Genomic DNA, 15644 nt, shown 5'->3' with positions numbered 1-15644 from the left:
CCCGATCCCCTATTATTATTTCTGATCTCCTATTATTGTGTCTGAACTCTCTCTATCCTCCCATTATTCTATCCGAACTCTTTATTTCTATTAGTTTATCTTAACTCTAATAATTATTACTAAACTACTTTCAGAACAGGAAATGTGATGCTTTTCAATATAAAACAAAGGCAAAAATAATAATGTTTCTACAGTATCGTAACAAAATCAAAACAGTAATATTTGCAAGACACGCGTAGGTTGATCTAAGCCTTATTTCCCTAAAAGTTTAGCATAACTAAATATTTATAGAATTCGTATTCTACCTTACATAGTGTTTGGATGTAACCTAGCTATACTCACGTTAAAAGAAATATGATGTAGACATCCACAAAAATTTTACCTGCAACGAGCTCTAGTGGTGATGGGAAGTGTGGGTTTTGATGTTTGATGCTTAGAAAGGGATCCCCAAGACTATCAAATCAATCTTTAGAGGCGACGAGCTGGGGTAATTTGCGAAGAGTGAGTAATGTAAGCTTTCTGACGTTATGAAGGAGATTCTTTAAAAAAATAATGTTTCTAAAGCCTCTCTCTTATATTCTCTAAGCTCTTTTTACGGAAAAAGGACCCCCTTTAACAATGAAAATTTAGGGTATTTATAGGGAATGAGGGTCCTAAAATAGAGGGTCAGGATTCAAGATGAAGAAAGAAGAGGTCTGGATTTAAAAGGATAAAATCTGAGGGTCAAGAATTAAAGAGATCTAGAATCAAGTGTGGAGATCAATTCAAGACTTCTTTGTCCTTTTTCTTTTTTCGATCCAACAGTTGGGGACATGCCTTACAGATCAGATCAAGGGTTGGGGGTTAAAAGGTACCAAGTTTGTCTTTATCACTTTAATTCAATGGCTTGGAATTTTGTCCTTACAAATAAGATCAAGGGCACAAATTGAAACGTACTAAGTGCTTTAACTGCTTCCAATCCAATGGTCTAGATTTATCTTTACAAATGAGATCAATAGTGAAAATTGAAGCATACTCTAAATGCTTTAACTAACTCAAATCTGATGGTGAGAATTTGATCTTACATACTAAGGGCCATGATTCAAGGGCAAAGTGATGTCTCTGAACTTTTGGTTTGCTTAACCTTTTTTCTCTTTACTTGACATTTTTTCGATTTGGTGGTTTCCTTTATTCGATCTCTTTATTAGGTCCCTTCATCCGATCTCTCTCAATATGATATTTGTAGTTAATATGAAAACTCTTCATCTGATCTCTCGTTATGCTCTTCACTCGTTCTCTGATCTCTTTTATCTGATCTTAACACTTGTCATCCAATCTCTTATCTGATCTGTTCCTAAATCTTTCATCCGATCTCTTTGTCTGTGCTCTTCACTTTCATCCGGTTTCTCCTGTTACTGGTTCCCTCCCAAGTCATAAATAAAAATTTGAATGGCATATCTGGGGGGTACGCCTTGGATATCGAAAAAGCATTAAATATTTTGTTTAACCAAGACGTTTCCTCGAGCTGTGCAAGCATTAAATGTACAAGGCTATATATATATATGGGGGAGGGGCTGTCATTTGATATTTCTATTCTTTCTTTTCTCTCAAATCTTCGATGAGTTTTCTCTGGTTCTTGTTCTATGGCGATGAAGTTTTCATCGAAGATATAGTTTTGATCCTTTTTCATTTACATTTTATCTTCCTTCGTCTGAAAATGAGTGGTAACGACAGTGAGAGGATGGCTAACCCACCATCGGTGAGGAGGCTGGACTAAGTGGGTGAATAGAGGTTCAAATGATAGGTGAGCCACTCTCCAACCAGCTCGCCAGGCCGAGCCAAGAATAGGCTCTGAACCTTTGGAAAAAATCTCTTCTAATGGATGAACTCCCTTCAGTTCTCCGAACTTCCGAGTTAAATCAAATAAGCTAAGAGTTTAATTTCTCTGCCAACACATTCGAGCTCATCTAATGTCATGGGGATCTCTGGACTGATCACTTTTTTGAGAAGGTGGATCAGATAATGGTTTATGAGGAATAGTTGAAAACCGGGCTATTATTTCCCTTGGAACAGTTCTATAAGGACGTTTTAAAGTACCACTGCATCTGCATAGCTCAACTGCACCCGAACTCATGGCAAACTCTCATTGCATTTCGGAGTTTGTGTCGAGCCAAAGGCCTAGAGCCCACTGTAAAGGTTTTTGCCAAACTATACTGCTTAGCCAGATGGAAGAACGAAGAGTATTGATTCTTCCAGGCAAAGCTGAACAGTGGGCTCTTTGCCAAACTCCCCTCCTCCTTGAAGAACTGAAAAGATTGATTCTTCATTCTGTGGAGCCGGGATCCCCATGGCTTTGAGGGTATTATATATAGTTGGAAATACCTAGCCGTGAGGCCCCAAAAAAAGATCATTCTCAACGAGGATGAAAAAGCAGTAGTTATCGAGCTACTCGAATGTAATCTCAACAGTGGTGGCTTATGAACGTGATCGCCCAGGAGAACATTCCGCTCTAGCTCTCTGACCTTGGGCCTAGAAAGGGTAAAACCCCTTGTTTTTTGTCTTATGGTCAATACAAACTCACTAACTTCTTTTTGTGTGCAGATATGGTGGGTACCGATGTTGACAAGGTCATAAAAAAATGAAAGAGAGAGCTCACCTAGCGGATTCTCAAAAAAAAAGGAAGTGGCCGCTGCTGCTGCTACTGTAGGGGCCAAAGAGCTCGAGGCCTAAAAGAGAGCTGGAGTTGAAGAGATGATCTCTCAAGCCCCAGTTGAAGAAGAAGTCATAATCAAGAGATCAGTTCCCCCTCCTGATCAACCTTTGCTCCAGCCACTGATCTCTACTACCTCTAAGGTGGCTCGTCTGGGCAGGCTGGCTCATCCAGACACCCGATCTCTAGGGGTGCCTAGGTATTAATGAGGTCACTTGAGAAAAACTGGACCGTCAGAGGCAACCTAGGCTTCGCCCGAGTTACTAGCGTGATAATTTGCTTTGCAGAAGACCAAACTCAAATGGCCCTAGAAATCATCGACGATCTCTTGAACCAATCAATGAGCTTGAGCCTAGAAGCCATGGCTACCTAGCACATGGTGAGGAAAAAAGGTGCTTTTCTTGAGACAGGAGATGTCTAAAGCAGTCCACGAGCTTATCGGTTACAAAAGCCAGTTGACCGCTGCAAACACCTGGGTTGCAGAGCTTGAGCAACAGCTGAAGTCTTCCGAGGATGTCATAGCTAGAAAACAAAAAGAACTTGAGGATATGCAAGCCAGTCGAGTAGTTGACTTAGTCAAATATAATGAAGATTTGAAGGCTAAGGAGGACGAGCTCAAGGCAAAAGAGAATGAAGCTCTGGAGAGAGAAGTAAGTGTTTATGTGCAAGCACATGGTGATCTCCTAGCCGAACTACTCAAGCGCTATCCCTAGGAAGACTTCACTTGGCTTGAGAGGCTCACCCCAGGTGTAGAGGTGGAGAGCGAGAGTGAGTGGCAAGGGGGTGATGTAATAGATGTTCGAGCTGAGGGAGACCCGCTAGTAAAATGACTTGTAATTTTTACCTTCATAAACTTTTGAAAGGTTGAATAAAACATCTCTTTTTTAAGATAAATCTTTCAACACTTTACGCTTTCTAACCTTTACATTTTAACTGAGATCGGTCAATCATAAGACGAGTCCATTTGAACTTGTTTGAACATGATAGAGCTTTATTGAGATCGGATCAATAGCATAAAGAGCTCGGAACTTAAAACAAATGAAACAAATGAAATGTGAAATTGAACTTTATTGAGATCATGTTGATGTGGCCCAACCGCAAGTGCACGGGTCGTACAAGTAGTATAGAAAAAGATATCGTTTCCACGAGGAGTTGTGTTAATGATTGAATTTTTGATATAAAAAGGTTGACTAAATTGAACTATCTTTGAAATTAAAGTAACAAATTGATGGGTATTTGAGTATGAAATCTATATGTGCAAAATTAATAATCTATCCAACAATGTATTAATTAAACTAAACTTGCATCAAATTGAAATAAGCAAGTTCAAATATGGCAATATTTAAAATGGCAAGCAATTAAATTTGATTAGAAATTAACAATTATGAAAAGGCGATTCCGGAGTTCTGGATTTCATATTCGAGCTATTTTGGGATTTCAAATTGGTTATCCAATCTTGTGGAACTTACGGGTTTTAAGGAGATTAATTCTTAAATCCTTTGAATACCCTTTCGAGTGAGACAAAGAGTGCCTTAATCAATCTAATCCTACTTTCGTGGAGTTAGAGTTAATTAAGACCCATTAAGTTCCTTAATTAATCTATAAATCCTCTTAATCCTTAGTTTATTTCTAGATCTAAGTTAATTAAGTCCAATTCCTTGATTATCTATCACAAGGCCTTCTCCTTTCGGTGCCTCAACCATGGATTAAGAACATCTCTTAATGGGATCCTACATTAAGCATGTCATTAAGCACACAAGAAATGAATAAAACTCATTAAGACCACAAAATATGGATTACCCAATCAAAATCCACAAAATATCTTAAATATTACAACCTTTACTCCAGAATCAATGTAAAACTACTCACTATCCATAATGCTTACAAAATATATTGAGTTTATATGGAAATAAAGCTTTAATCTAAGCTAAGAAACAATAAACTAAACACTAGAAAGGTAGGAAAAATGTAAGGAAAGAAAGAAATCTCCAAATCTGGTTGGAAATTGTGTGGAAAATGAATATGACTCTTCAGCTGCTCCTGCTCCTCTCCCTTTTTCTGCTCTCCTTCTTGTCTCTCCTAAAATGGGAAATGGGGCTATTTATAGCATTTTCTGACATGGAGCCCTAAAATGATGTGTTTAAGGAGGAATTTTCTGAGGGAATCTTCTGCCAGCTCATTAATGAAACCTTTGTGGGACTGCATAAGTGGACTGCATAACTTATGCAGTTTTTGGCTGTTTCTGGTTCACTTATGCGAAACTGCATGACTTGGCGTATAGGTTATGCACAATTCCGTGAGAGTGCATAAGGGAGGCGTGAATCTGCATAAGCCATGCACTCTCCTTATGCACCATTCGGCAAGTATTGGAACAGTGATTTTTCTCCTTATGCAGATCTGCATAGCTTATGCGGCAAGTTATGCACAATTTGGTCAATGCATATTTCAGCTTGAAAACTTGTTTTTGACATCTTTGGCTGTAGAAGTCACTCCTCAATGGCAAAAATTCTCTTCAGTCCTTCAAAAACACCATTTTTCCTACAAAACAAAGTAAAAATTACAAATTAATGCAAAATTGACAACTATGAAAAACTAACTAAATAACTAATGAAATTGGCTAAAAATGACTAATAATAAAATAAAATGGCTATGAAATTAGACCTAAATGACTATGCAAAATGTATGCATCAAATACCCCCAAACTCAAGCTTTTGCTTATTCTCAAGCAAACTTTAAAATGTGATGCAAAAAATTTTTAGGGGTGCCTTATCCAAAGAGTTATGAAAATCACCTACTAAAGCAACTTAACACACCTTCAGCCATACCAGTAATCCATATACCCATCCTTCAAAATGCAAAGAATCTAATGCTTATCCAAGCTTTCACCGCTTAGCCATCAAGTCAATTATCGTTCAAAATCCCCAAACCAACCAATCAAAAGAGAAAGTCATGCTCAAAAGGAATTCTAGGACAATCAATAGTCAAAGTGTCTCTATATGGAATGATGGAATTGAATGAATGAATGAATAGTTTTCCAATCCCATAGGCAAATTCCCTACTCTCATCTCCACTAATGTAGCTAGTACTATCAAGAGATCAAAGGTCTTTTTAGGGATGTAATGGGGCCATGGGGTTCAAAATGAGGCTAAGAAGAAAAATGGGTAAAAAGGATTCAAAGTATGAGAATATTTTCAATTTTGAAACATGAGGTACACTTCTTATTTTATTATATATTTTTTTCTCTTTTTTTTTTTTATATATATATGGGGGAGAGAAATACACAATGAGGATTGTCAAGTGCTAGCATAGTTTACAAAACACATAAAAATGGAGGGACATTTTGATACTTTAAACTTGTATTTTGCATTTTCTTTTGATGCTTGTCCCTAAAATTTGCCACCCCCAAACTCATTTCTTTTAATACTTTGGGTGGATTTCTTTCAAATTGTATGACAATAGTGAAAAGCACATATACTAGCACTTTTATAAGATGACAAGCATTTCTTCTCCCTTTTATTATATATATATATATATATATATATATATATTTTATATGTACCTAATGTTGTAAATAATTATTCTCATGAAAAGGGTTGGAGTGTTTGGTTCATTGGCTAGGTAGCAATAAGGATTTCAAGAAAAATTAGGGATAAAAAGGCTCAAAGGGGTTTGCAAGGGTTAATTTTAATTAGGAAAAGGGCCAAGGGTTTAAAATGAGAAGGTTTAAATCAAAGAATGCCTAATCATCTCTCTTTTCAAGTACAAGCTGGTATTTCACCTTGAAAGGTTTAGAAAATTTGTTCTAGGATTGGTGAGATATCATTTGACTACCTTATATCCAATAACTCCCTCTAAACACTTCCATCTCCAAATGACTAGTTGGGTGGCTTTTTGGCTAAGAAGATATAGGCAAGGGATAGACACTTCAAAACCTTGCACCTCTTAGGAAACTTTCAATCCACAAACCCAACTAAAGGTAAGTCAAATCACTCTCATAGGCAACTTTTCAATACTTAAGGGATTTGGCAAAAGATTTTAATGCATGATGCATGATTCCTAAAAATGAGTAATGCATTAACTAAATGGAGGGAATCTATTTGTGTGCAATATGTACAATTTCTAAGTGATGTATAATGTGTGTGTAAATGTGTAATGTATATGTATGTATGGATGTATATGTAAAATATTTACAATAAATGTAAATGGATTGGGATGGGATGCTCTATACTCAAAATGTGAAAAATGAAGCAAAAATCAAAATGTGCACCCCCAAACTCAAAATTAGACATTGTCCTTAATGTCTCAAGCAATGCAATATCAAAACTCAAACCAAAGGGAATAACCAGGATTAGTGAAAATTAAGAGCAAAAAGAAAGAGTTACCTGGTATGGAGCAGAGGAGAATTCAAGATATAAAGGGATGCATAAGAAGCGGCACAGGTTATGCAGAGTAAAGTGCTGTCCAGAACAGGTGCATAAGTAGGGTGCATAAGCTGTGCGGTTCTGCATGAGTAGCAATAAGGACTGCACAGGCTATGCAAAATATTTGCATAGGGGATTCACAGCTTGTGCAGTATATTCAAAAGCTGCTGCATGATGATGAGCAAAGGAAAATGTACAACCAGCAGTAAAAGCATGCAAATATATACAGAGTATGGACAAATATGCACAAAAGGGCAATAAGTACAATGAAAATCAAATAAAACTAATGTAATAGCTATCCAATAAAACTTTAAGAAAAACAGAATTCAAAACAAACTAATTCAAAACAAACAAACATAATTCAAAACAAACTACAATTGTTTGAACATATTTACAAAGAAAAAGTCCTACAAGTTTGAACAAAAGTAAAACAGAAACTAATCTAGTTCTATAGTTTTGCCCTTGTCCAAAGATGTTGCTAAGGGGCTGGTAGCTGCTGGTTGCTGTCGAAATGATGGTGCTGGAGGAGGTGATGGAGGTAGAGGTGGCATTCCCAGAAAAACCATGAGTTGCTTCATCATCTCCTTCAATTCTTTCTGCTTGTCTCTGGTTTCCATGACAAAGTCAAATAGTTGATCATGCCGATCCTTGAGGGTATCAAGACCAGTGTCAAGCTTCCTATCCACAAAGTATATATCGTCACTAAGCTTTTCAAGGTAGGTGAATAAGGCTTTAGTGTTGAATGCAGGAGGGGCTGTGGATGAAGAGGGTTCAGCTGCAGAGGGTGTGGCTCTTGGGTGTCCTGTGCGAGTGAGGGTGGGGTAGGTTCGATAGAGTCTTTGGGGGTGGTGGGACAGGTTGGGCTTCTGGTTGTGCAGTGGGTTCAGTTTCTGCTGCTGGTTGTGCAATGTCAGAATGTGGCAAACTGAATCCTGTTTTGGATAGGTGTGCAGCATCAAAATATAAGGTGTCTACAAGTGCTGGTATTGGGTGCTCTTCAGGATTAAAACCAAAATGCTTGGCTATTATAGTTATGAGCCCACCCAAGACAATGTCACCTATGGATTTGGTGGCAATATGCAACACATGCTCACAAAAGAAATAACCAGGAGAAACCTTGACCTTGTGAAAAGCACACCATAACATGAATAATTCAGATTTCCCAATAGCACCAGAACTAGTCCCTCTGCCCAAGATAGTGCTAGCAATCAGCCTATGAATAAACCTAAGTACAGGGTCTAGTATTTGAGAGGTTTTTGATCTGCCAGCAGAAAAAGTCTAAGGTTGGTTTGTGATAATTCTCCAAAATTGAGCAACATTCCAAATACCTTTGTTTGCTACCTCTACCCCTGTATATGGCACTCTAAATAGCCCATCAATTGTAAAACCAAGAATGCTATGAAATTGATCCAATGATAACTCTCTATTTTGCCCCAAACATCTAAATTTCATAGTTGGCTTAAAATCTACATCATGCAATTTCAGGGTGGCAGAGAATGAGGAAATAAATTCCAAAACTAAAGCTGGATAAACAATTTCTTGCTTGTGCACAAATTCCATCCAACCCATACCATCAAGATAGGCAACCACATTGTCAAATAAACCAAGTGATGGGAGAGAGTCTGTAGAAATATACCTAGCGGGTTGCACCCTCCTTTCCTTAAGTCTCTTAAAGGTTGCCTTGTGAGTTGCATCATGAAGGGACCAAGGTAGTTTTGAGACCTGTGAGGTTGCTGACATTTGCTTTTTGCCAGAAGAGGGTGATTTGGCTTGTGTGGAGGCTGAAGTTTTTGGGTTTTTGGGTGGAGGTTTTGACATTGGGGTGGTGGGTGGTTCTTTACGCTTTGAGAGAGGTGGTGCATAAGCAATGGGTCTCATAGATTTCGACCTAATTTTCCGCTTGTAGGTGGTTGTGGGAGGTGGTGGAGGTGTTTCTTACGGAGAGGAATCGGGGTTAGGAGGTCGCATGGACAATGGCGAAACTTGGAGAGCGGAGGTTGGAGGGGAATGGGAAGGCGATTCCATGGGTTCCCGATAGTGTGGATGGAGGAGATGAGGGAGAAAATGAAAAATGCAGGGAGAAATTAGGGTTTATGCGACGAAAATACGAGTGAAGAAGAAGGGGAGGTGAAGAGTTATGCCGGAATAAAGGTCATGGGGGGGGGGGGGGGGGGAAGGGAATGAACAGGGATATCGGGAAGTAGAGGTGGGAAAATAGTGCCGAAAACAAATTTTGATTTGAACAGGGCATGTGTTAAGGCTGCATAAGTGAAAAGTGAGTGTGCATAACTTATGCACTCTCTTATGCATGTTTCGGTGGGTGATAAAAAAGTGTGAAAAACTGATTATGCAAGAGTGCATAGCTTATGCACTAACTTATGCAAGTTTCGGCTTGTTTTGGATTTTAGAAAAATAGGTCATGCAAAAGTGCATAAGTCATGCACTCTCCTTATGCAGGTCTCGGCAAGTTTTGGTTTTTGGAGAGTGTGGTCATGCAGAAGTGCATAAGTCATGCACCCTGCTTATGCACCTCTCGATAGGTTTTGGTCTTTTGGAAGTTTGGTCATGCGGAAGTGCATAAGTTATGCACTCTACTTATGCACCTCTCGGCAGGTTTTGGAATTCAGAGTTTTTGGTCATGCGAAAGTGCATAAGCTATGCGCTCTCCTTATGCAGATTTCAGCAGAGAGAGAAAATACAAGATTTGAAGTCATGCAGAAGTGCATAAGTTATGCACCCTGCTTATGCACCTCTCGGCAAGTTTTGGTTTTTGGAGGGTTCGGTCATGCAGAAGTGCATAAGCTATGCGCTCTCCTTATGCAGATTTCGGTGGAGAGAGAAAATGCAGGATTTGAAGTCATGCAAATGTGCATAAGTCATGCACACACTTATGCAAGTCTCGGTATGTATGAAATTTGACAAAAATGTGGCTATGCAGAGTTGCATAAGCTATGCACTACCTTATGCAGTATGCAACAGAGGTGAAAAATGGCAAGAATTTTGGTTATGCAGGATGGTATAAGCTATGCAGTCACTTATGCACAATTCAACAAGATTGAGAGAACAATTGAAAATGATTTGCAAGTGTGAAAAATACCCTAGAATGAAGAAATATAATTCTATGAAGCATAAATCATGAGAAATTGTCATAAAAAACACATCAATATATACAAAAGTCCATCAAAATTGCATCACACAAGCTTGTAAAAGTGAATCCTGCATAAAAGGCCTTTGTGAACCATGCCATTTTGACTCAAATTCTGCAAATCAATTTTTAACACATAAAACTCAATAAAATCTGCATAAAGTTGCATTTTTCCACAAATGAGAAATGACTCCCCAAGTTGTGCCAAGAAAATGCAGCATATCCACTTTAAATCTCACAATCCAAATAAGCTCAAAACTACAAAAATGACCACTTACCACCACATAAACATGATAAGCACAAATACTTAAAAATTACACACCCAACCTCACCAAGAACATAAGTCATCTGCTGCAAACCCCTCATTTGCTGCAGAATTTCATTTTTTTTTCTCTCTGCATAAACCAGGTAGCAAACCTTCCTCCATTGAAATACATCTACAAGGGACAAGATTCAACAATGTCAAAAATTGAATTTGGGGAAATTTAAAATAAAAACAAAAGTAATGCAAATAAAAGTAAATCAACAAAAGCAAAATAAAAGAACTTGGGGTGCCTCCCAAGAGCGCTAATTTATAGTCCTTAGCTAGACTCTTTTCATGTTTCATGGTGGCTGAAATTGGAATTTATTGCCTTTGTTCCCAATAGGTACTTCAATGAATCTATACTTCATTTTCTTTCCATCACATGAGAAGATCCTTATTGCTTTGTCTAAAAATCCAACCATTTCTTTTTTGACAACCTTTGGTGCATCTTTTTCTTTGAGAGATGGTTGCTTTACTTCACTTTTCTCTACTTGCTCAACTTGAAAGATTGGTGCCATAGGACAAGGTGGATTACTATCCAAATGTTGTGCAAATGCAGCCTCTTTTGGATTTTCATCATTGATACTCCCTTCATGGATAAGACAACTTTCAAGAGAAGCCTTCGGATAGCTCTTTCTAAAGTGCTCTTTTACTAACTCATCAACTATATCAATTCTCAAACAAGAGTCAACATCTTCATGTTGCTTCTTCTTATCATTGCTAATATTGAAGACTAAATGATCCTCTCCGACTCTGAGAGTAAGCTTTTCACCTTTCACATCAATCAAAGCACCAGCTGTAGCTAGGAAAGGCCTCCCCAAAATGATTGGGATATTAGAATCCTCTTCCATGTCCAAGATGACAAAGTCAACAGGTATATAGAACTTCCCAACCTTCAGAGGCACATTCTCCAAAATCCCTTCAGGATACTTAATTAATCTATCAGCTAACTGAAGAGAAATGTGGGTTGGCTTAAGATCTCCCATATTGAGTTTCCCATAGATGGAGAGGGGCATAAGGCTAACACTAGCCCCTAAATCACATAAAGCTTTTGTAGAACATGACTCCCCAATGTGTCATGGAATTGAAAAACTCCCTGGATCCTTGAGCTTTGGAGGAAGTTTCCTTTGGAGGATAGCACTGCATTCCTCAGTTAAGGCTACAATCTCATGATCTTCAAGTCTCCTCTTATTTGAGAGAATTTCTTTTAGAAACTTAGCATAAGAAGGCATTTGGGAAAGAGCATCAATAAAAGTCACATTTATATATAGCTTCTTCAAAACCTCTAAGAACTTCCCAAATTGCTTATCAAGCTTGGCTTTTTGAAATCTCTGTGGAAAGGAAAGCTGTGGCTTGTAAGGCTCTGGAGGTATGTATTTCTCTTCTTTCTCTTTTCTTGCACTCTCTTTCTTTTCACTCTCTTGTTTTTCATTTTCATCAACATCTTCCTTATTTTCTCTCTTCTCACTTTTTTCACTCTTCTCATTATGCACTATTTTACCACTTCTCAGTGTAATGGCATGACACTGCTCTCTTGGGTTTTCCGGTTGACTTGGAAGTTTTCCAAAAGACTTGGTACCTGAGGAAGATGCTTGTTGTGCAATCTGATTTTCCAACATTCTGTTATGTGTTTGCATCTGTTCTAACCTTGCTTTCATCTCTCTCATCTCCTCATCATGCTTAGTTTGGTTAGCAAGAATCTGTTGTAATAAAGCTTCAGTGGTGGAACTTTGTTCTTGCTGTTTTGGTGAGGGATTCATATTTTTCTGCTGAAAATTAGGCAATGGTTGCCTATTTTGCTGATATGGAATTCCTTGTTGCTGTTGTGGTTGAAAATTCTGATTTGGAACTTGACTTTGCTGATTTCCCCATGAAAAGTTGGGATGATTCCTCCAAGTTAGATTATAAGTTTGAGAGTAAGGATTTCCCATTTGTTTGTTTCCATAATTACCAACATATGCAGCTTGCTCTCCATAATCTACTCCACAGCTGGTAGTTCCTTTTGCATAAGCCACTTGTTGTGAACTTCCAGATGATGATGATGAACTAACCAACATACTTAAATCTTCCATCTTCTTAGCCAAAACATTTGTAAGTGCATCAAACTTTGCATTAATCATGTTGAACGGATCAAGATCATACATTCCAGCAGCTTGCCTTTTTTGAGTTGGAGCTGGTCCTCTTGGACTACTCCAAAGATGAGTATTCTTTGCAATTTTCTCAAATAGCTCATAAGCTTCATCTTCATGCTTCATAATAAATTCTCCTCCTGTTTGAGCATCAATAATCCCTCTGATTGCAGGAGTGACATTGGTGTAGAAATTCTGGTTTATCATCCATTTTGGAATGGCATGATGTGGGCATTGTCTCTCTAATTCTTTCCATCTCATCCATGACTCATAGAGAGTTTCATCTTCTCTTAGTCTGAAAGCTGTCATTTGATTCCTCAATTCTTGAGTTTTTCCAGGTGGAAAATATTGTGCAAGAAATGCATCAGTGAGTTGCTCCCAATTTGTGATGGAGTTGTGAGGTAAAGAATCAAGCCAATCCAATGCTCTATCTTTCAAAGAGAATGGGAATAGCTTCAATCTTGCTGCATCATCAGACACTCCAGGTTGTTTTTGCATATCACAAATCATAGCAAACTTCTTTAGATGTGTGTGTGGATTTTCAGAAGGATGTCCCCCGAATTGGGAATTTTGAATCATTTGAAGAACTCCAAAATCCATCTTGTAACTATTTGCATCAATTCTTGGTCTTGCTATACTTTCTCTCAAATCATCGAAATGAGGAAAAGCATGATCCATCATACTTCCCCTAGGCACATTAGCATTAACAACTTCTTCACCTTGGGCTGCATTTTCATTGTCTCGATCATTTCCAGCATTACCACCACCAATTCTAATTCTTTCATCAGCCATGTCTGCTTCTAATTCAGTTTCTCTCAATGCTTCTTTTCTTCTTCTGGTTTCTTTCTTGTTGGCTTTACAAAATTTCTCAATTTCAGGATTGAACAATAAGGATGTGTCACTTGTGCTTCTAGCTCTTCTCATAAAAGATTAAAAGTACCTGAAAAAGAATACAAACAAACACAAAATGAAAAGATAACAAAAATAAAACTATAAACAACTAAAATAATCAAGAATTCAATCTTAAACAAACAACTCCCCGGCAACGGCGCCAAAAACTTGATGTGGCCCAACCGCAAGTGCACGGGTCGTACAAGTAATATAGAAAAGATATCGTTCCCACGAGGAGTTGTGTTAATGATTGAATTTTTGATATAAAAAGGTTGACTAAATTGAACTATCTTTGAAATTAAAGTAACAAATTGATGGGTATTTGAGTATGAAATCTATATGTGCAAAATTAATAATCTATCCAACAATGTATTAATTAAACTAAAATTGCATCAAATTGAAATAAGCAAGTTCAAATATGGCAATATTTAAAATGGCAAGCAATTAAATTTGATTAGAAATTAAAAATTATAAAAAGGCGATTCCGGAGTTCAGGATTTCATATTCGAGCTATTTTGGGATTTCAAATTGGTTATCCAATCTTGTGGAACTTACGGGTTTTAAGGAGATTAATTCTTAAATCCTTTGAATACCCTTTCGAGTGAGACAAAGAGTGCCTTAATCAATCTAATCCTACTTTCGTGGAGTTAGAGTTAATTAAGACCCATTAAGTTCCTTAATTAATCTATAAATCCTCTTAATCCTTAGTCTATTTCTAGATCTAAGTTAATTAAGTCCAATTCCTTGATTATCTATCACAAGGCCTTCTCCTTTCGGTGCCTCAACCATGGATTAAGAACATCTCTTAATGGGATCCTACATTAAGCATGTCATTAAGCACACAAGAAATGAATAAAACTCATTAAGACCACAAAATATGGATTACCCAATCAAAATCCACAAAATATCTCAAATATTACAACCCTTACTCCAGAATCAATGTAAAACTACTCACTATCCATAATGCTTATAAGATATATTGAGTTTATATGGAAATAAAGCTTTAATCTAAGCTAAGAAACATTAAACTAAACACTAGAAAGGTAGGAAAAATGTAAGGAAAGAAAGAAATCTCCAAATCTGGTTGGAAATGGTGTGGAAAATGAATATGACTCTTCAGCTGCTCCTGCTCCTGCTCCTCTCCCTTTTTCTGCTCTCCTTCTTGTCTCTCCTAAAATGGGAAATGGGGCTATTTATAGCATTGTCTGACATGGAGCCCTAAAATGGTGTGTTTAAGGAGGGATTTTCTGAGGGAATCTTCTGCCAGCTCATTAATGAAACCTTTGTGGGACTGCATAAGTGGACTGCATAAGTTATGCAGTCCCTTATGCGCTTACTGCTGGTTCACTTATGCGAAACTGCATGACTTGGCGCATAGGTTATGCACAATTCCGTGAGAGTGCATAAGGGAGGCGTGAATCTGCATAAGCCATGCACTCTCCTTATGCACCATTCGGCAGGTATTGGAACAATGATTTTTCTCCTTATGCAGATCTGCATAGCTTATGCGGCAAGTTATGCACAATTTGGTCAATGCATATTTCAGCTTGAAAACTTGTTTTTGACATCTTTGGCTGTAGAAGTCACTCCTCAATGGCAAAAATTCTCTTCAGTCCTTCAAAAACACCATTTTTCCTACAAAACAAAGTAAAAATTACAAATTAATGCAAAATTGACAACTATGAAAAACTAACTAAATAACTAATGAAATTGGCTAAAAATGACTAATAATAAAATAAAATGGCTATGAAATTAGACTTAAATGACTATGCAAAATGTATGCATCACATGTAATTTTAAGATTAGGCTTTAACTTGCAACAAAATTAAAGCAAAATATTATTGAGATCGGGTAATTTGCATATGAAAATTGAACTTAAACTAGGAAATTAAACTTCAATTAAAACCAACTGAAACTCAAACAAGAATGAGGTTAAGCTCAGAGATCGGATAATCAGCACTCAAACTGAAATTTGAACAAGTATATAGGATTGAGCTTGATTGAGATCGGGTAATCTTAAGATCAGACATTAATTAAAACAAAACAATTTAAAACCAGCATTATT

The 15644-nt window shown here is 37.5% G+C and overlaps 1 non-coding gene across 1 annotated transcript; it reads left to right on the top strand.

The window, feature by feature from the left end:
* Nucleotides 1–12905: 12905 nt before the first annotated feature.
* Nucleotides 12906–13012, top strand: LOC131178077 (small nucleolar RNA R71). The gene has a single exon (XR_009147208.1). It is a non-coding gene; the product is annotated as a small nucleolar RNA R71 (small nucleolar RNA).
* The last annotated feature ends 2632 nt before the right edge of the window (nucleotides 13013–15644 follow it).

Source organism: Hevea brasiliensis, chromosome 2, assembly GCF_030052815.1.
Source record: "Hevea brasiliensis isolate MT/VB/25A 57/8 chromosome 2, ASM3005281v1, whole genome shotgun sequence".
Taxonomy (NCBI): Eukaryota; Viridiplantae; Streptophyta; class Magnoliopsida; order Malpighiales; family Euphorbiaceae; genus Hevea; species Hevea brasiliensis.
This window is presented reverse-complemented; position numbering and strand designations above follow the sequence as displayed.